This window comes from Pan troglodytes, chromosome 8 (assembly GCF_028858775.2).
Source record: "Pan troglodytes isolate AG18354 chromosome 8, NHGRI_mPanTro3-v2.0_pri, whole genome shotgun sequence".
NCBI classification, from domain to species: domain Eukaryota; kingdom Metazoa; phylum Chordata; class Mammalia; order Primates; family Hominidae; genus Pan; species Pan troglodytes.
Window position 1 is genome coordinate 75659190 of NC_072406.2, and position 22861 is coordinate 75682050.

The following is a 22861-nucleotide window of genomic DNA, read 5'->3' on the forward strand; positions in this document are numbered from 1 at the left end:
ATAATATTAACCAAAAACTAAAGTAAAATTGATAAAATGTCTTCAAATATATTCCACAGGGCTCCATCATTACACTTCAGTCAAGACACTTACAAAAGTCAAATTGTGAAATGAATGTAGGACTCAAAGAATAATAATTAACATGCTGGATGATGAGGATTGTTAAGGTTTCAACAGATTGAAAAGATGGGTAAAATAAACTAATTTTAAAACAACAGCAAAACCAGTGGTAGCTAACTTAGTGGAAAAAAAAGAAGCTTAATCTAAAGCCAAATATTAGGGAAAGCTGATTAATATGCTAAATTACCAAAGATAAGCTATGCCCCAAAGGTTCAAAAATTGAGTAGGGGTAAAGTAGGGCTAACAGGAAGACTGACCATAGTCTACTGAAGCAGCAGCTAGACTCTCAGATTTCTCCCTGACTCTAGCCTAGCAACTGTCTCCTTTCCCATTATGGTACGAAAAAAAGGTTTATTTCTTAGAAAAGGTTATGAAAGGGTCCCTGGACCAAGCAGCATATTAAAACAGGTTGAGGGCAGAGATTACCATTGAAACAGAAGAAGGATTAAGTGAAAGCTGACATAATGAAATATGTCTAGGACTAGACCCTCCTTTCATCCTCAGTCTTCTTTCCTCATAGGGCATAACTCTGAAAGCCAGATAAAGCACTGACAGATTTCTTTGGAAACCTAACCACTTTAAAAAATCTAAATATACAGACATTAGGTATTCCCCTATGGAAATGAGCAGATCTCAAATAGATAAGATGACATCCAACAAAGTCCACCCACATGCTCAGAGCTTCCAATGTACTTTTTTAGTGTTACTCTATTACATACGAGTAGTCTGAAAGAATTGTCAGGAATTTCATTTGAAGAAAACATTAGACATAAAATACAGAGTCTAAAACATACATAGGGAAAAATGACAGGACGAAAATAGACCAAAGAGAAGAAAACAAAACATTAAAAAAAAAAAAGAATATTCTGAATGAGGTAAGAGGAAAATACCATAATCAAAAGCAAAAGGATGCTATCAAAATACAACAATCTGGAGAAACAAACAAAAAAAAACCAGAAAAAAATCTTTAGCAAATTAAATTATGATAGCAGAAATAAAAAATACAATAGGTTTAGAAAAGGAAGCTGAAAATTTTTCCAAGGAGAACATAAAGGATATAGGAGACAAAGGGAAAACCAGAATCAGTGTGGTTCAATATCCCAACACAAGTTTCAGAAAAGAGAAACATAACAGAGAAAAAAGAGAATCTTAGAAACAATTCAGAAAAACTTTTCAGAACTAACACTCATAAATTTCAAAACTGAAAAGCAACTCCTCAAAAGCTAAGCACAACAGATAAAAATCACCTGGTGCAGTGGCTCATGCCTGTAATCCCAGCACTTTGGGAGGCCGAGGCAGGTGGATCACAAGGTCAGGAGATCGAGACCATCCTGGCTAACACGGTGAAACCCCCTCTCTACTAAAAATACAAAAAATTAGCTGGGCGTGGAGGCGGGCGCCTGTAATCCCAGTTATTCGGAAGGCTGAGGCAGGAGAATCACTTGAACCTGGGAGGCAAAGGTTGCAGTAAGCCGAGATCACGCCATTGCACTCCAGCCTGGGCAACAGGAGCAAAACTGTCTCAGAAAAAAAAAAACAGATAAAAATCAATGTACATCTAGGAAAGTTATTGTGAAATTTCCAAGCAGAGACACAAGAAAAGATCCCACAAGTTTCTTTTATATAAAAGATCAAAAACCAGAATGGCATCTGACTTTTTAAAAGCAAATTCAGAATCTGGAAGTCACTGATTAATGCTTCCCAAATTCTGAGGAAAAATCATTTCTCATTTTTCATCTAGAATTCTATATCCAGTCAGGTCTGAGTCAAGTTTGAGAGTAGAATTAAGATATTTTCAGATGAACGGGCCATCAAGTATATCCTAAATGTAGGGTTGTTGTTTTTTTAAAGGAGTAAGATATACTCCATCGATACAAGAGAATAAACTAAGACAAGAAATCCAGGAAAAGAATCCAGCAAAAGTGAGTCAAGGAAATCACCAAGATGATAGTCACATAAAATCAAGAGGCCTGGAGGGCCAGTACAGATATAAAGGCCTGAGGAAAGATTTCATAAAGAAGATAAAATTGACAGGATACCTAATATACAAACCTGAATGTACTGAAATGATTTTACATAACTTAGGGAGTATCTGATTAATCAGTGGCAAGTACATATCATTAATTCCAAAAAAATAGTATTTTCCAAGAAATTAAAAGTCAGCATATACTAAGTAGCTAACCAAAAATTGTGTTGACATTTTAGAAATAAAACTTTTAAATGTTCACTTTAATGTTCTCTCTTAAGTCTCATGCAGGTTAATTTCTCAAATTACTAATGTTTAATAAGTACTACCATTTCAAAAGCACAGTCATTACAAACCACTCGTAATTGACATCTTACTACATACATAAAACAACTTCCATACACAGAAAATTCTGGGAGGGATGGAATTGGCAACCAAAATGAGTGACTGAGGCCACAGTCTCAACCAATCAAGGTTTATTAAGCCAGCTTTAGGGCCCATCCAGGAAAAACCAACACATATGTAACTGTTTTTCCAAAGAGATTTTCAGGAGGTTTCCTATTTATGTGTTTCCTTAAAGCGGGGCAGGCATGTAGGAAGAGGGGCAGGTAGGCAGTAAGGTGAATGGTTAAATTCCTGTGAGATTTTAATTGGTATCTAGTAAAAACTATATTTTACATAATATTAGGTGAATGAAGGAAAAACAGAGTAAAGGAAAAATCAATTCTGCAGACATCTCTGGGTCAGTGGAAGAATGACTATTCTTGTCTCTGTTCTGCACCTGAGAAGGTAAGATTGTAAATGACATTATCAGTGTGGCACAGAACAGACCTTAGTTTTAGGAGCTTCACTTAGATTGTACACCTAAAGTTACAATTGGCATGTATCTGTTTGTGGGAGACCAGCAAAGCATTTGCTTTTCAATGATCTGTAGGGGAAGTCTTTCATAGATGCCTGAGGTCTTTTACTTTTACATGAGGATCTGGTTAAGGCATAATGTTAGTAACAGCTACTCATTTGAAAGAGTGTGTTGCATGACTCAGACTCCAGGATTAACTTTCCTTTTGCATAAGGAGTCTGGGGGTCCTGGGATTTTTAATTTCCTTTACAGAATCAAGTCTAGGCTGCTCAGCCACACAATACCTGGCACAGAGGAAGTAATAAATATATACTTGAATAAATGAAAAGATCATATAAGGAAGTGTCTTCTCTAGATGTATTAAAAGATCTCACTGCCCCTTCCTAAATGCCAGGAAGCACTGTCGAATATCTATCACAGAAAACTAACGACAAGCAGACCCTAGGTATTCCTACTTTAAAATATTGTAACCATTTATAAATGACCCCACAATACATACAGTGACATATAACATGTTATTTCACCAATGCACAAATTTAATCACATATATTGCATGGCTTTTGTGTACAGGAAATAGTTGGTGAACTATTCATCCACAGTTCAAAACATCTATGGATTTCTCCTAAATCTCATCTTTTTGTGATCTCTACTTAGTCTAACATGATCTACTATTTCTAAAGTTAACAAAATGTAACAAAAAAGGTTACTGTTAATACTGTGAAGGAAATGAAGAGTGAGTGAGGTGAAAGAAAGTGGTAATATCTATAAATGTCAGGACCACTGCTAATACCAAGCTGTCATATGAAGAACTGGAAAAACCTTCCATAAGAATCCAGAGACATAATTATTAATGACAGAGCCAGGACCAGAAATCAGTCCTAACTTCTAAGCAAATAAACTTTCCAGCATACCTTATTACCCTTTCCTTGAGTTAGCATCTTCTTTTTAAAGACAAAAAATATACTGAGCCCAAACCAGTAATTTTATGCATGTTTTTATTATATATTTTATTATAATACTCTATTTTGGTTTTCATAATACCCCACACTACACTAACTGTTCCAAATTACTTCTTTCTAGGCCCAAGAGAACTCCAGAGCTCTAATGGAGAAAAGTAGATAAGAGCCGTATCTTCCAACAGCAAACAATCCTAAGCATTTTCAGGTCTTAAGCACTAATCAACTTTCAGTCAACATTAAAACTACTTTTCACTGTTGAAACCATGGAGAAAGACAAGTAAATCTTGTTACTAATCAGTCTATGTCCCATTTAATGAAGAAGTTTTGGACTTTTGGTCCTCAGAGCAATGAAAGAATAAACTTCTGTTGTTTCCATCCACCAAATTTGTTGTGATGTTATGGCAGCCCTAGGAATCTAATATATTAAGTTTCACAGATATTATACTGAGTGTAAAAAGCCACTGAATGATTCCAGTTATATTAAGTTCAACAACAGGAAAATCTCATCTTTGGTGATAGAACTGAGATCAGTGGAACAGAGGGGTGGTATAGACTGGGTAGAGGTACCAGGTTAACTACAGTGAGTGAGAAACATGGTAGTTACATGAGTAGATACAAATGTGTCACTGATTTTTTTTTTTTTTTTTTTTTGAGACGGAGTCTCGCTCTTGTCACCCAGGCTGGAGTAGGTGGCCCAATCTTGGCTCACTGCAACCTCCGCCTCCCGGGTTCAAGCGATTCTCCTGCCTCAGCCTCCTGAATAGCTGGGATTACAGGTGCCCACCACCATGTCCGGCTAATTTTTGTACTTTTAGTAGAAACGAGTTTTCACCATGTTGGCCAGGCTGGTCTCGAACTCCTGACCTCAGGTGATCCGCCTGCCTGGGCCTCCCAGAGTGCTGGGATTACAGGCGTGAGCCACCACACTCGGCCTGATTTTTTTTTTTTTTTTTTTTTTTGAGGCAGAGTGTTACTCTGTTGTCCAGGCTGGAGTGCAGTGGCACAATTTTGGCTCACTGTAACCTCCAACTCCTGGGTTCAAGTGATTCTCCTGCCTCAGCCTCCTAAGTAGCTGGGACTACAGGTGCGTGCCACCATGCCCAGCTAAGTTTTTATATTTTTAGTAGAGACAGGGTTTCACCATGTTAGCCAGTATGGCCTCGATCTCCTGACTTCATGATCCCACCTACCTTGGCCTCCCAAAGTGCTGGGATTACAGGCGTAAGCCACAGCGCCTGGCCCAATTTTTTTTTTTTTTTTTTTTTTTAAATAGAGACAAGATCTTGGCCATGTTGCCCAGACTGCTCTTGAACTCCTGAGAACTCCTGAGCTCCAGCTATTTGCCCACCTCAGCCTCCCAAAGTGCTGGGATTACAGGCTTGAACCACCATGCCCAGCCAAAAATGTGTTTTTTAAAAACATGAAGAGCTATGTACAACTGACCCTGGAACAATTCAGGGGTTGGGACTGAGGACACCCCGCCCAGTCGAAAAGCTGAATGTAATTTTTGACTCCCCATAAAATTAACTGGTAATAGCCTACCGTTGACCGGAAGTCTTAACAATGACATAAAGTCAATTAACAAATATTTTGTATGTCTATTATATACTGTATTCTTACAGTAAAGCTAGAGAAAAAAGTTATTATGAGCAAGAGAAAATACATTTACAGTACTGTACTTAACGATCCCTAAATTTCTGTTCTATGGTATCATTCGAAGTTTGCGAGATTGCACTAAACAACATTAAAAATTATGCAAGGACTGCGAGAGATCATTTCTTATTGCAATATGGTATTTATTGGAGAGGTCAACTACTCACATGGAGATGTCAGCATCACACTGAGTTTTAAGCAGACATTCACAACATTTGAGTTCAACACAGTAAAAACAGGAGGTGGCTAAAAACCTACCACAGCATGTACTAAAGTTAATTTTATGTAGTTATGAGTTAATACTGCATCTTTATGTTTGTTTATATTTCTCTCTACTGTAAATAGTGCCATGTCACATCTCTGTGTGGGTAAAGTTCTGATATTTTAACTTTTTAAATAGATTTGTGTATATTTTATGGTAGCAAATGATAAAACTAAGATGTACATATATTTTATGCATTTATGACATACCTAACATTTTCTAAATTTTTTAAAATATTTCTAGGCTACATGGTTCATCTATGAGTTTTTTCAAATTGCTGCAAATCTCTAAAATATTTTGCAATATATTTATTTAAAAGTATCTGCATATAAATTGACTCTCAAAGTTCAAACCCACATTGTTCAAGTGTCAACTGCACAGAAGAATAGTGTATACGAGGGATGATATTGATTTAATTAAAATAAATAAGAAAAAGCCGAAACACAAAAATAGAGTATATCAAAACAATACCACAAAGTAGTTGCTAAGTAAATTCCTATTGAAAGACTAAGCAGTTCAGTGTTATCTTAAGACAAGCCATTTTAATCAGGCAGACAAAGATATACAACACAATTTATAAATTTTAGAATGGTCTCATCTACAAAAGCGTATGTATATGTGTGTTATCTCTTAAAGAGGTAACAGGAAAAGAGGTCAAAGACAAGCAACCTTCACTATTTTGATGAGACAGAACTGTTTGGACTTTACCTGGTCTGCTGTTGAGTATCAAAAGAGGTTATTACTCTCTTTATGTTTTGCTACCTTAAATATATGGTATTCATGATAAATTTACCTCTGTTAAATAACATTCTTAAAATTTATGACATATTATAGTTTAATATGTGTAGATTTTAAGACAGGTTTTCTGAGCAGAATTACAAAATAGAGACATAATCTCATATTGTAGGAAAATTGTGGGCAACTACTGGGAAGGAGGAAGTCTTAAGATTTATTCAGTAAAATAGTTTGCTAAACTTCTTTCTGGTGGGGGAAAGATTCTTCATAGCTATCTTATGCTGCCAGGTAACTTTTCTTGCGTTTAGCTGAGACAAAAAACGGTTATCAAGCGATAAGATAATGAAAAAATTTTTCCTTGATAAGAAATACTAGAAATCTAAATAAAGCAAATATTTTAACTTTAGGAAGTATTTTAACTTTTCTCCCTGGATTTTTCTGTCAATTCAGATTATAAGCTGAATGAAAGAGTCAAAAATGTTTGTGGTAAAAATTAGAGAATTTCAAAATTGCTAACACTGAAAAATACCAGATAAACCAAAGATAAAAGGTTCCTTGATTCTATTTAAATGTGAAAAAGAACCATAGTGAAGAGTAACTGATACTGAAAGAATGAAAAATACCTACTTTTACAAAGACATTTGGATTTCTTAAAAGTATGCTATCAATACTGTATTTTTTTTTTTTTTTTTGACACGGAGTCTTGCACTGTCGACCAGGCTGGAGTGCAGTGGTGCAATCTTGGCTCACTGCAAGCCCCACCTCCTGGGTTCATGCCATTCTCCTGCCTCAGCCTCCCGAGTAGCTGGGACTGCAGGTGTCCGCCAACACGCCCAGCTAATTTTTTGTATTTTTAGTACAGACAGGGTTTCACTGTGTTAACCAGGATGGTCTCGATCTCCTGACCTCGTGATCTGCCTGCCTCGGCCTCCCAAAGTGCTGGGATCACAGGCATGAGCCACGCACCCAGCCAATACTGTGTATTTTCTAGTATTAAACACTAAGAAAACTGAATCTACTAAACATTCTTAGTAAACAGTTTCTCTTTTTTTAACCTTAAAATGTATACTTTAGTCTGTGTATTATATATTCTGATTTAAAAATATCAATTTAGAGATCTCAAGTCTAACCAGGATCACCATAAGGCCAGAGTTTGTTCCCCGTAATTTTCTCAACTCTCATAATGTGAGCACCGTGCTCAAAAGGTAACTGTGATTCCAGTTACTGACATATAAGAAAAATCGAGATGCAAGAAAATCAGCCTATCAAAATATATATTAAAAATTTATTCTGCTCCGGGCACAGTAGATGATGCCTGTAATCCCAACACTTTGGGAGGCTGAGGAGGGTGAATCACTTGAGGTCAGGAGTTCAAGACCAGCCTGGCCAACATGGTGAAACTTCATCTTTCTTTGCTAAAAATAACAACAACAACAAAACTCACCGGGTGTGGTGGCAGGTGCCTGTAGACCCAGCTACTCGGGTGGCTGAGACAGGACAATCACTTGAACCCAGGAGGCAGAGGCTGCAGTGAGCTGAGATCAGGCCACTGCACTCCAGCCTGGGCGATACAGCAAGACTCTATCTCAAAAAAAAAAAAAAAAATTATTCCAACACTAGAGAAAAAAAAAAGCTGTCCTGGATGAACTGACAAACAATAGGTTGGTATTCCCAACAAGGCCTTAAAAGTGAACTGAATTTAAGTGCATTTTTGCTTTATGTGCTGTGTCAACTTTGCAATTTAATCCTCTTCAGGATACAACTCCACTGACTCTGGAAGTGACTAAATGTTAACAGTATGACTTTGTGTAAACATATAGTTACTTAGAAAACCCCACTTAAGAATAAAATTTTTCCTTATATAAAATGACTTTACTATTAATATATAATATCACAGGTATTATGTATCATATACCTCATTATGATTAAATCTTTAAATTTTAGTGTCATTATTCATTTTTTAAAAGCTGCCAGTTTACTAAATTATATAACCCTTCTCCATCTAACAAAACCTTATCAGAAAGTACCAATATGAAAGATTAACTATTATGTGATATTAATAAACAGTTATCAATTATGCTTCCTTCAAAGCTTTTATATATCAAAATATGAAACTAGTTCTCACTTGTAATATAACTGGTATTACAAACCATTAGTTCAATTCATGTGGATTCAGCAAAACTTTATTATAGGTGTTTGATTTTTAAATTTTAATTTAGCATATTCTTACAACTACTGATACTGAACATGACCTTTAAAAAAATCTTTTTATTTTTGTAAGGTGATAGGTACACACAGCCAAAACTTTCAATCATAATCCTCCGGAAGAACTAATTCAGTATATAAACCTAAGACATACAAAACAGTTACAAAACTGTAAAATGAAACTATGTAAGATCATGTTCCTTAAATTTTCCTTAAAATCATCTCATAACCTAACACAATGAAAAACAACTGCAATGCCCTACAGAAAATAAGCACCTGCAGAAAAAGATACAGTCTGGCAACTGCTGATACTATCAATTCATCACTTCATTCTTAAACATTAAGGCAACTCCTTCCCCTTCCTGTACGCTCAATCCATGAAGTTGAAGAAAACAGAGCTTACAGTGTTTTTGCTGAACTCCCACAACTACACAGCTGAACCCCCACAACTACACAGCTGAACCCATTTCATTCTCTAAAGAAATACTGTCCTTCAGAGAAGAGGCTTTAAAGTGGATTCATGCAGTATCCTGCCCTTAGCGAGAAGTTCCAGATAGGATAACTGCTCTGTGATGCATTTAACCCCTATCAAAAAGCCTCTATTAAAAAATAAAAAAGCCAACCAAAGACGATACTTGCGATTAAATAACACTAAAATAAGAGAAACTTATAACAGTGTTTAAATTGTTATACATGATCATGGAAAACATGATCATGGAAAAAATAACACACATCAAACCCTAATAACAATTAACTACATAGCCGAAGACATTTTAAATCTCAAAGTAACACATAATTCACAAAACAATCAGCATTTATCTTAGTTTTTTTTTTAATAATAAACATTTAAAAGTCAGCTGAATTGCAATCCGTAATTGCAGGAAAAATCTATCTCATTTTATCCATGTTTTTCAATGTATTCTTAATATTTTAGAGAGCATGTGATATTATAAAAAAATAATTTAAACATTTCTTTGGCATGTTACTAAAGCATGAAAGGCCTGTCAAGTAACAAGGGGAAAACTGTCTTTATGGCTGATCATGCTGTGCTGGCAATTTCTCAAACATCTGCTAAAGGTCAGATTTCCACTGCATGGAACCAATCAATGGAATTATACAATTCTCCTACCACTTTAAGAAGCTAAACAAAGAACACTATTTTACATAAGTAATGAAATATAACTTAGCTTTGTAATAAATTGTAGCAAAGCCACCCCCTTATCACAGAATTTACACATTTTAAAAATGCTTACAAAATTCTATTTGCTAAATTTTAACCTGTTTACTGTATTCATCAAATATGTATACAAAACTCTAATTTTCCTTTGGTAAAAACTAAACAATTGATTTTTCAATTTCACACTGCAAAAAGTGCTGCATGTTCAAATAAAATTTTAAGGATGATTTTAACAATAAATATTTATCATTTACTTGTCTGAAAACATCTAACAGTGGGTCACTAAGAATACAGAATCACTTTGCAACTAATTCACATTACTAGGTGACTGAGTTTACACAAGAAGTTACATTGTTAAAACTAAACTTGTCACAGGATCATACTGATTTCTCTGTGATCAAAGTGACTGATGGCACCTACTTTGAAAAAATTTTTTACCCAAACCATCTTGAAAATATTTCACAGCCTACAACTCAGGAAACTTGCCCAATTATTTAAACAAGTAATTGAATGCAACCGGTTATCAAAGAATTGGAAGTTAAATATGTTAAGAAGCATGCTCAATGTACATACATAGATAACGTACTACTATATTGGGTTTTTAAAAGCAGAAATTAAATTAAAGCTCAACTTAAAATGCTTTTTCCTTCAAAGTACCACCCTATGTAATTAAATACTCAAATTGCTACCAAACTTTTAGTATGTATATTATGGCTATAAAGTGATGATAAAGATTTAAAATATGCCCCTTTTTATAAGCCTGCCCAATTACAAATGAACAATTTTAAATTCTGGATTAAAACACTTTGCCCAATGGCCCTCATAAAATTAGTGGGCAAAATCTGAAAAATCAAGTGACTACACAAAGACTTGTTAAAAAGCTTAATGTTAACATTTTGATAACACAGTAATCTTGTGCCTCATTTAAAAATATGGTGAAACTGACTAGGAAACGGATGGATACAACTGTCTCTGTGATTATGCTATATTCTACAGAAGTTCCATCATATTGTACATGTTAAATATTTCCTTCCAAACAATGAAAAAATAGAGAATTTACTTCTAATGAAACTTGTATTAAGAAAGTTAGGTCCTAAACAATCCACTCCCTTAAGGAACACTGCAAGGCAACTGGAATAAGCCAGTTATTGTCAACAATTAGACTGGTATCATTTTCCTGTGTAACATAGACAAGTTTTTATTTTTCAACGAACTCAACTATTTCAGGTCATAATTTTGCTCTAATAAACCTAATGACTTTATAGAGGCTTAAAACTTAATTCTAAAGAAAGATCAACATTGAGACTACGTTAAATATTTTCCAAAAATATTCTCATCATAGAAAGATAAATAGCCTTTAGCTTTTAAGTGGCCTAAATCAAAATCATATTCTGTTTTATTGTGTTACAGCAGTAGCTCAATAATTTAGGTATGCATCAGAACCTAATTGAGGGCTTTTAAAGCAAACTGCTTAGCCATACTACTATAGTTTCTCATTCAGAAGATCTGAGGCAGGATCAGATAATTTGCATTTCAAACAAAATCCCAAGTAATGCCAATGCTACCTGGTCTGGGGACCACACTTTAAAAATTACCATACTATAGAATACTTATAAAATGCATCCTGACAAAATATCTCATCTATCCTGCATACAGTTTTGAAATTAATCTTCCCTTTAACCACATTTAAGAGGCACTAAGTGGTTATTCAGAAATTATCCCATGATTTTCCACTGCCAGAAACATCCAAATTTATTATGTCTGGTACTGAAGATACAACAAATAAAACAATTAGATTTAATCTCAATTTTCCTTTATGGCTCAAAGGAAAGGATACCTTCACAATTTTTTCTTAAAGCCATGCCAAAACCAGTTAATATTTTCTATGCACTTATGTATCAGACATTATCACGTGCTGAGTTACAAACAATAAAAGGCCTACAGCAGAGAAATACTAAAAATAAATTTAAAAGGCCACCCTACTGAAAGGACAGACATACAAACAAATAATTAAAATATCATGTGGGGGGGGGCGGTTTCTGCTTCCCATATATTTGAGAACAGCATCAAACATTCCCATGACCATTAAAAATCTAGATAAGGGGCCTGGCATGGTGGTTCATGCCTGTAATCCCAGCATTTTGGGAGGCCGAGGCAGGGGATCACGAGGTCAGGAGTTCGAGACCAGCCTGGCCAATATAGTGAAACTCTGTCTGTACCAAAAATACAAAAATTAGCCAGGCATGGTGGCACGCGCCTGTAGCCCCAGCTGCTCAGAAGGCTGAGGCAGGAGAATCGCCTGAACCCAGGAGGCGGAGGTGGCAGTGAGCCGAGATGACGCCACTGCACTCCAACCTGGGCAACAGAGTGAGACTCCATCTCAAAAAAAAAAAAAAAAAAAAATCTAGATAAGGACCCGACACAGTGACTCCTGTCTGTAATCCTAGTAGTTTGGGAGGCCGAGGCGAGTCAATCACCTGAGGTCAGGAGTTCGAGACCAGCCTGACCAACATGGTGAAACCTCATCTCTACTAAAAAATACAAAAATTAGCTGGGCATGGTGGCAGGCGCCTGTAATTCCAGCTACTCGGGAGTCTGAGGCAGGAGAATGGCTTGAACCCAGGAGGCGGAGGTTGCAGTAAGCCAAGATCACACCATTGCACTCCAGCCTGGGCGACAGAGCAAGACTCTGTCTCGAAAAAAAATATATATAGATAAGATATACTTTAAGTTTGGGGGTTTTAAGCCATGTACTAATAAAACAGACAAGAACTACTGAGCCAAGACCTGAAAAGGTGAGAAACCCAGGGAGAGAAATAAGCAAGGCACTGTCAGCTACTTTTGTCCTGGGGTTGAAAGGCCAAGAAATACACTTGGTGGCTTCTACAGAATAGATCTAAAAAAGTCCAAATCTAGGGTTCCAACAAAGGTAAAGACCCTGATTGAGTTAGAATTCAGAAAGGCTATATCCTGGGAGCAAAAGTGACCCAGAATTAAGTCAGTTCCTTTATGGTCTGCAGTCCAGCTTTGAGTAATCAAGGTGGCTTAGAAAATCTCAAATCACACTAAGAAAAGGATAGTTAATCAGACAATCCCTATCACCAGGCACCTGGATGAAAGAAATACAAATCCTCCATGAAAAAACAAACAAACAAACAAAAAGGCCAGGCGCGGTGGCTCACACCTGTAATCCCAGCACTTTGAGAGGCCAAGGTGGGCAGATCACAAGGTCAGGAGTTCGAGAGCAGCCTGGCCAATATGGTGAAACCCCGTCTCTATTAAAAATACAAAAATTAGCCGGGCATGGTGGCACGCGCCTGGAGTCCCAGCTACTCAAGAGGCTGAGGCAGGAGAATCGCTTGAACCCGGGAGGCAGAAGCTGCAGTGAGCCGAGATCACACCACTGCACTCCAGCCTGGGCAACAGAGGAGACGCTGTCTCAAAAAAAAAAAAATCACCCCAGACATTAAGTTATTTCTACAACTAATTTTTCAAATGAAGGGCCCAGCACACAATCACAGATAAACAAGTACATGAGAAAATAAGGTGACATGAAGAAAAACCAGCAGAATCAATAAATAACAAAATTTGTAAGTATTTCTGTAAAACTAAATGCCAACAAAAGTACCACATATGAAAATTTGTGAACACAGTGTAAGAATAAAGGGGAAAATCTAAAGGCTCAAATGGGTCCTTAAGGCCCATTTAAAGACTAAAAAAGGGCTGGGCATGGGGGCTCACATTCTGTAATCCCAGCAGTTTGGGAGGCGGAGGCAGGTGTAGCACAGATCGCTTGAACTTTGTAGTTCAAGACCACCCTGGACAACATGGCAAAACCCCGTCTTCACATAAAATACAAAAATTACCCAGGCATGGTGGCACACGACTTTAGTCCCAGCTACATGGGGGGTGGGGGGCACGGGGCAGGGGCTGAGGCAGGAGGATCACTTGAGCCCGGGAATCTGAGGAGGCAATGAGCCATCTTTGCCCCAGCCTGGGTAACAAAACGAGACCCAGTCTCAAAAAAAAAAAAGGAGGCTGGGAAAGAAAGAATTAGTTAAGAATCCACCTGACAAAATTAGAAAGAGAACTGCAAAACAGACAAACTCTAAGAAAGTAAAAGGAAAGAAAATAAAGAGCAGAGCAGAAATCAACAAAGTACAAAACAAACAAAATCAACAAAGTACAAAACAAACATTGTATAATGGAGACCGAAAAACCAAAACATGCATTTTTGAAAATATTAATGAAACTGGTAACTTTCTGGTGAGACTTAAAAAATCCCAACAAGACAAAAAAAATGAAAAACACACTGCAGCAGATCTTAGACATTGCTTATAAGATGCAAACTCAGGCCAGGTGTGGTGGCTCACGCTTGTAATCCCAACACAATGGGAGGCCAAGGCAGGTGGATCATCTGAGGTCGGGAGTTAGAGACCAGCCTGACTAACATGGTGAAACCCCATCTCTACTAAAAATACAAAATTAGCCGGGCGTGGTGGCTCATGCCTGTAATCCCAACTACGCGGGAGGCTGAGGCAGGAGAATTGCTTGAATCCGGGAGGCGGAGGTTGAGGTGAGCCGAGATCGCCCCATTGCACTCCAGCCTGGGCAAGAAGAGTGAAACTCCGTCTCAAAAAAAAGATGCAAACTTAAGATGGCAAAACTATATAGAGCAAAGCAAGAAAATTATTGCCATAAAGTTGGCAATTATCTCTAGGTAGAAGAAGAGATTTGTGATGATTGGGAAGTTGAACTGGTGGAGGTTCTGGAGTGCTGGCAATATTCTAGTTCTTGACCTGGGGGATAGTTACACAGGTGCTCTTCAGAATGATTAGTTGAGTTGTACATTTGTACTTTGTGTACTTTTTGTTATTATTTTGAACTGCTGTGCTCCTTCCCCCCAATTAATATATTGAAGTCCTAACCCCCGATGTGTCTGACTATATTTGCAGATAGGATCTTTAAGGAGATAATTAAGAATAAATGAGATCATATGGGTGAGACCCTGAAGTGAAATCTGATTAAGACTGGAGTACTTTTAAGAGGAAGAAATATCAGAGCTTCACTTCCTCTTTGCTTCTCTTCCCCTGTCATACACAAGAGAAGGCCATGTGAGGACATGGCAAGAAAGCAGCTTTCTGCAACCCAGGAAGAGAGCCCACACTAGAAACCAACCCTGATGACACTGTGATCTTGAATTTGTGGCCTACAGAACTGTGAGAAAATTAATTTCTGTTTTTAAGCTACCTGTCTATGATATTTTGCTATAGCAACCCTAGCAAACTAATACAGTCCCGTTTCACTTTTTAAAAGATTAAAAATACAAGGTGTTAAATTTAAAGATAAAAATACAATGAAACATTTTTTGAGATCATAGAAGAGAGAGACACCATTTATTATAAAAACAATGTGAATTTTAAAAGAAGGGGCTGGGCGCAGTGGCTCACACTTGTAAACCCAGCACTTTGGAAGATTGAGGTGGGTGGATTACCTGAGGTTGGTAGTTCAAGACCAGCCTGGTCAACATGGTGAAACCCCAGTTCTACTAAAAATACAAAAATCAGCCATGTGTGGTGGTGTGCGCCTGTAATCCCAGCTACTTGGGAGGCTGAGGCAGGAGAATCGCTTGAACCCAGGAGGCGGGGTTGCAGTGAGCCAACTGCACTCCAGCCTGGGCAACAGAGCAGGACTCCGTCTCATGTCTCATTTAAAAATAAAAAAAAGAACACTTGCCATTTGCTCATGTTAATATGGCAAATAATAGATCTATTTTACCTTTTTCACACTTCTGCTTACAAGATTTCCTCCATCTGGAATATGTTATATTTTCTACTCAGCCCAAGCACTTTTCTTCAGAACATTAATTCTAATCATATATATTCAAAGCAGGAGTCTCTACTGTAGACCCACTCAATGAACATTAAACGTACTGGACTTCCAAACTATATGCTACTTTTTGCATAGAGAGCATGAGGGCAATAATATGCTTCCTGAATTTGATTACCACAAAAATAAACAGTGGAACTTGGGAAAGTTTAAATCATGGGCACAGAAAATATTCAAATGGATGACATAGCCTTTGCCATTCCATACTAACGAGAGGGCAGTTTAGTGAAAAGGTATTCACATGTACTTTTTAAAAAAATTGTGATAAGATGTATAATATAAAGTTAATTTAACCATTTTTAAATGTATAATTTAAGGGCACTAAAATAACTTCACACCCTATGCAACTGTCGCCACTGTTACCAAAACTTTTTTTTTTTCTTTTTTTTTTTGAGACTGAGTTTTCACTCTTGTCACCCAGGCTGGAGTGCAATGGCACGATATCGGCTCACTGCAAACTTTGCCTCCTGGGTTCAAGCAATTCTCCAGCCTCAGCCTCCTGAGTAGCTGGGATTACAAGCATGTGCCACCACACCCGGCTAATTTTTGTATTTTTCATAGAAACGGGGTTTCACCATGTTAGCCAGGCTGTTCTTAAACTCCTGACCTCTGGTGATATGCCCACCTCGGCCTTCCAAACTGCTGGGATTACAGGCGTGAGGCACCGCACCTGGCCCAAAACTTTTTCATCATCCCAAATAGGAACTCTGCATCCATTAAGCAGTAACTCCTCATTCTCATCTCCCCTCATCCCCTGGTAATCACTAATTTACTGTCTCTATGAATTTGCCTATTCTAGATTTAAGTGGAATAATATATCTGTCCTTTTGTGTCTGGCTTACTTCACATAGTATAGTGTTTTTAAGGATTATCCATATGTTGTATCATGCCTCAGAACTTCCTTTTTAGGCACCAGTGATATTCCACTGTATTATATAGCCACCTCACTTTATTTATCAATTCCTCTGTTGCTGGACATTTGGGTTATTTCTGCCTTTTGTCTATTGTGAATAATGGTACTGGCATACAAGTATCTGTTTGAGTCTTTCAGTTCTTTTGGATAAATATGTAGAATTGAAATTGCTGAGTCATATGGTAATTCCATGTTTAGCTTTTCAAGGAATTGCCAAGCTGCTTTCAACAGTGGCTAAACCATTTTACGTTCCCATCATCAATGTATGAAGGTTCCAATTTCTCCAATCCTCTCCAACACTTGATATTTTCCAGGTTTTGTATTTTTTAAAAAAATTAGTCATATTAGTAAGTTTGAATCTCACAGTGGTTTTGATTTACATTTGCGTAAAGATACTGACAATCTTGCCTTATGTTTAATGGCCATTTTCATATCTTTGTAGAAATTTCTATTCAAGCCCTTTTCCCATTTTAAAATTGGGTTGTTTTCCTGTTGTTGAAGTTTTAGAAGTTCTTTATATATTCTGCATATTAAACCATTGTCAGACATATGATTGTGTGTATTTTTTTAATTAAAAAATGGATTTTCAGAGACAAGATCTTACTGTCAGCATTATCGTGGTTCACTGTAACCTCATGGACTGAAGTGACTGAAGGTGTAAACCTCCTGCACCTCAGCCTCCTGAGTAGCAGCTGGGACTACAGGTACAAATCACCATACCCAGCGTGGTTTTTTTTTTTTTTTTTTTTTAAGTAGAGACAGTGTCTCGCCATATTGCCCACGCTGGTCTTGAACTCCTGATCTCAAGCAATACCCCTGCCATGGCCTCCCAAAGTGATGGGATTAGAGGCATGAGCCACTGCACATGGCCTGTATTTTTGAAATGAAAAACAAAATGACACTTCTTCATATAAAACTATTGTTTATATGGAAAAATCAGTGTTGTTTTAAAGTGGCTTGCTCAACATCATCTTTAACTTACACAAAAACCATTATTATTTCTTTTATTTATTTATTTATTTTTTTTGAGACCGGGTCTCATTCTGTTGCCTGTGCTGGACTACAATGATGCGACTGTGGCTCACTGCAGCCTCGACCTCCTGGGCTCAAGCAATCCTCCTACCTCAGCCTCCCAAGTAGCTGGGATTACAGGTGTGAGCCACCATGGGGGTATTATAAGACCACATTCAAATCTGCAATGGGACATCAAGAAAACTTTTTCAGAACTGAACACAATCAATGAGTAAGTTAGAAATCCTTCCGCCACTATTTCTCATGCTGAAACATTCAACCCTTCAGCTTTTAACTGTGGCTGCCCACCAACTTACCAGCTTGAAAATATCTTTCCATAATTTCTACTCTATTACACATAAACACCTAGAACTACAGGACACAGGCACTAACTACTTAACTGCTATTTCTAATTTTAGAAATTCACCTTATTTTCTGGGAAAAAAATAAAAGTGGAAAAGATGGGAACCCTGAAGTAAAATATAGGTATAAATACAGATAAAATTTTGAACAACTGCAAATAATATATTTCCTTTAAACTGACATGAAACTATTAATACTATATCCTTAAATTATAAAAAATTTTAAAACTGAATTTTGATATAGTCAGGCATGCAGGGGAGGCCAGAAAGCCAAAATTTTTAGGTGAATTTTAAAACACAGTAAAAAATTCAGTGGTAGTTTAGATCTTATGAGATTAAAAGTCTCTATACAATCTACAAAGAAATAAGGAGTGATGAAACTGCTCCTGTGAATTCTCTAAACCATGTCCAAACTGCGTATCACATGACAAATAAAATCTCAGTCAAAACTGAAAAGTCTGGGCGCAGTGGCTCATGTCTGTAATCCCAGGACTTTGGGAGGCCAAGACAGGCAGATCGCTTGAGCCCAGGAGTTCAAGATCAGGGTGGGTAACATGGCGAGATCCCATCTCTACAAAAAATAAAAAAAATTAGCCAGGCATGGTTGTGCACACCTGTATCCCAGCTACTTGGGAGGCTAAGGTGGGAGGACTGCTTAGGCCCAGGAGGAGAAGGTGGCAGTGAGCCAAGATTGCACCACTGCACTCCAGCCTGGGAAACAGAGCAACACCCTGTTTCAAAATAAAAACACAAAAGTTGAAACAATAATTAAACATTTTATATGACCGAATACTCTGCAAATACATTCCCCTCAACGGAAATATATTCTATGTGAGTGTTCTTGAATTTGGAGATATGCAAAGGCCAAGGACACAGCCCTACTGAATGTCAATGTTTACTATGTAAGTTAGGGAAAACACATACACAGGCATAAGTTTAAAAACAAATTTTAAGACATTTTTGTAGGCATTATTTTTCTATATTGTTCTTCTATATTTATTTTTCGGTAAGATGTAAAAGGATGTGACACAATGCATTTAAGAATTTCTTGCCAGGCCTGGTGGCTCACGATTGTAATTCCAGCACTTTGGGAGGCCAAGGCAGAAGAATTGCTTGAGGCCAGAGGTTTGAGACCAGCCTGGGCAATACAGCAACACCCACCCTCCCTCTACAAAAAAATTTAAAAATTAGCCAGGTGTGGTGGTGCATACTGGTAGTCCTCACAGGATCCTTGGGGCCCAGGAGTTCAAGGCTGCAGTGAGCTATGAATACCATTGCACTTAAGTCTGGGCTACAGAGCAAAACCCTATCTATTAAAAAAAAAATTCTTAAACGTAAGAGACTGTATTACTACTACACAGTAAATATAAAAAGACAATGACACTTTGGGAGGCCAAGGCGGGTGGATCACGATGTCAGGAGTTTGAGACTAGCCTGACCAACATGGTGAAACCCCGTCTCTACTGAAAATACAAAAATTAGCTGGGCGTGGTGGTGCGCGCCTGTAATCTCAGCTACCCAGGAGGCTGAGGCAGGAGAATCACCTGAACCCAGGAGGCGGAAGTTGCAGTGAGCCAAGATCGCGCCATTGCACTCCAGCCTGGGAGACTCCGTCTCAAAAAAAAAAAAAAAAAAAAAAGACAACGGAATCATCCCCAACACATACCTTAGCCACAGGTTACTTACTATCCTTATGAAAATCTCATTTCACAAGAAAGAAAATGAAATATATGAAGTTTTTTCCTTTTCACCACTAGTTTTAGAAGTCTTACTCTGAGTATCTAGTGTAAGATAATATTTTCTCCAAAAGAGAAAAAGATAGAAAATTAGTAATGTACTTGGCTTCATGACTCCATTACTGATTTAGCATAGTTAAAAATACACTTTATCATCAAGTATAAAACTAACTAATCAGATGTTTTAATATTCCCTTTGCTTCGATTATTTCCTTAAAAAGCACAGATTTAAAAATAACTTTAAGACATCCTCGTTAAAAATAAGGATCATGGTTTATAATGTGGTTTGTGTATGTAAGTAATGCCGTCCACACTTATAACAGCATTTGCTATACACAACTCTTTTAAGATATATTAAGACAGCGGACAACTCACGGCGGTGGCGGCAGCAGCTGCTTGGGCATGGTGCAGTGGTGACTGAGCTACGAGCCTGGCAGCGGGTGTTCGCCGAGCTCCGGTCCCCGCGTGTCTCCCAGAAGGCGGTGAACACTTGGTCCCAGGAACTCTGGAGCCCACTCCAGCCGGGACGATGGTGAAGTTATTTCCTGGGCCAGGGCGTGCTCCAGAGTTCCTGGGACCAAGTGTTCACCGCCTTCTGGCATCAGTACCCAAATCCCTATAGCAAACATGTCTTGACGGAAGACACAGTACACCGGGAGGTGACTGCTGACCAGAAACTGCTGTCCCGGCAACTCCTGACCAAGACCAACAGGATGTCCCACTGGGCCAAGCGACTGTTTCCTGCCAATGTTCTTCATTCAGCGTACATCCTGGAGGACTCTATTGTGGACCCAGAGAATCAGACCATGACCACCTTCACCTGGAACATCAACCATGCCCGGCTGATGGTGGTGGAGAAACGATGTGTTTACTGTATGAACTCTGACAGCAGTGGCTGGACTGAAATCCACAGAGAAGCCTGGGTCTCCTCTAGCTTATTTGGTGTCTCCAGAAGTGTCCAGGAATTTGGTCTTGCCCAGTTCAAAAGCAATGTGACCAAGACTATGAAGGGTTTTGAATATATCTTGGCAAAGATGAAATGCAAGGCCCCTTCTAAAACACTTGTTGAGACAGCCAAGGAAGCCAAGGAGCAGGCAAAGGAGATGGCACTGGCAGCTACAGAGAAGGCAAGGACCTCACCAGCAAGGCAGCCACCTAGAAGCAGCAGCAGCAGCAGTTTGTGTGGCCAGCCCATTGCCACCACAGCATCCCAGACAGTTTGGCTTAGCCCCCTCTGTGCCGTCCACTGTACTTTATCATTAAAAATCAATTTCCAGCCCTAAAAATACACACACACACACACACACACACATATATATATATTAAGACAGCTGATCAATTACTTTACCAAACATCATAGATTTTATGAAGGAATTCATATGAGAGGAGGGGACTAAAAAAACAAGTCACCTTAAAAACAGGAAAACATTTTTCTTTTCACAGTAAAGAAACTACATCAATTACTTTTTTTAAATAAAATTCTCCTTTGCAAATGTATATACTTAAGTTTGCATACTAAGAATATTCTTTGTAACTGATTTCATTTACACAGTGCCAGTAAAGAACATTTTTCTCTAACTTGCATTAATATTGACAAAAGATCAATTAACGAAATTTTACAAATTATTTCACAAAGATTACAAAAGACTCATTCATTACAAAACATTCACTACTTGAAATGTCAGAACAGTGTTCAACAGGTCAAAGAAATCAACTTAATGTTTCTGTAGTTCTGATCCTTAAAATTCCTTTCTTGATGTAGTAGGAACTAAATTTGCACAGAAGCAAGGCTTTGGAATAGATGAGAAACTTTTCAGTGACTATAAGCAGAAACATATACTGGAACAAAACCATTCTTCAGTTCAAGTTACTATTGATCGTGATTACCTCACCAGTTAGACTATGGAAACAAAACATAAAAGAAAATTAAGAACAATGAAAAAAAGAGAAAAAACAATAAGGGCAAGAAAGTAAAACTCAAAAATGCTAATTGTTCAATACCATGTATCTTATCTTTCCCTTAACCTTGACTTTTATCTAAGTATTTCTGAAATACCCATACTATTATAATAATAATACTCTTATCTAAGTCTCAGAATCTAACAAGAAAAAAATACTCGGTCAAGGTAAGCCAGGTTATGTAGCTACACAAAGAACCATAAAATCTCTGGCTTAAAATAAAATTTACTTCTTCAGGCTGTCCATTCCTTATTGACAGGTCTTTCTTTTGGTGGGGGGGAGGGGCACGGAATTTCACTCTTGTTACCCAGGCTGGAGTGCAATGGCACGATCTCAGCTTACCGTAACCTCTACCTCCCGGGTTCAAGAGAGTCTCCTGCCTCGGCCTCCCGGGTAGCTGGGATTACAGACATGCACAACCACACCTGGCTAATTTTATATTTTTAGTAGAGACAGGGTTTCTTCATGATGGCAGGCTGGTCTCGAACTCCTAACCTCAGGTGATCCGCCCACCTCAGCCTCCCAAAGTGCTGGGATTACAGGCATGAGCTACCGAGCCCAGCCTGACAGGTCTTTTTTAACTCAGGGGGAATAGCACCTCAAAATGTTGCCTCAGGATCCGAGAACAGAAGAAGAAAAAAAAAAAAGACAGCTTTGAAGATCTCATACTGGAACTTAAATACTGCAGCAATATTAGGATGCACAATTTTCTTTCAAACATCTGTTTTTCTCACAACTAACTCACTTATTGGACAGAATTAGTCACAGCCCCTAACATGAAGGATGAGAACAAAAACTATTTGGTAAACAGCATTAATGACCAACACAGATGCATAAAACGAGTTGCTTTGATACAATGTTACATAGGCTTTGAGATTCAAGGCAAAATTTAAAGTAGCCTGCAGGGAAAATGTTGTGAGCAAAGGTTTTCCTATTCTAAAACATTTGCCAGTTGAGAAAGCAGCACCTTGGCATCTCAAGCAAGTATGAATACTCAGCACAATCAAAATAAAAAACCAAAGCAAAAAGAAGAATCATCACTGTGCCTCTTATTA

General features: G+C 37.9%; 1 protein-coding gene and 1 pseudogene across 9 annotated transcripts in view; one reads left to right on the forward strand and one right to left on the reverse strand.

Moving 5' to 3' along the window:
- The window catches only part of JMJD1C (jumonji domain containing 1C), a 354297-nt gene that overhangs the window by 239425 nt on the left and 92011 nt on the right, over positions 1-22861 (reverse strand). The gene's annotated exons all lie outside the window — the stretch shown is intronic.
- On the forward strand, positions 2841-21128 carry LOC104008204 (PRELI domain-containing protein 1, mitochondrial-like; annotated as a pseudogene).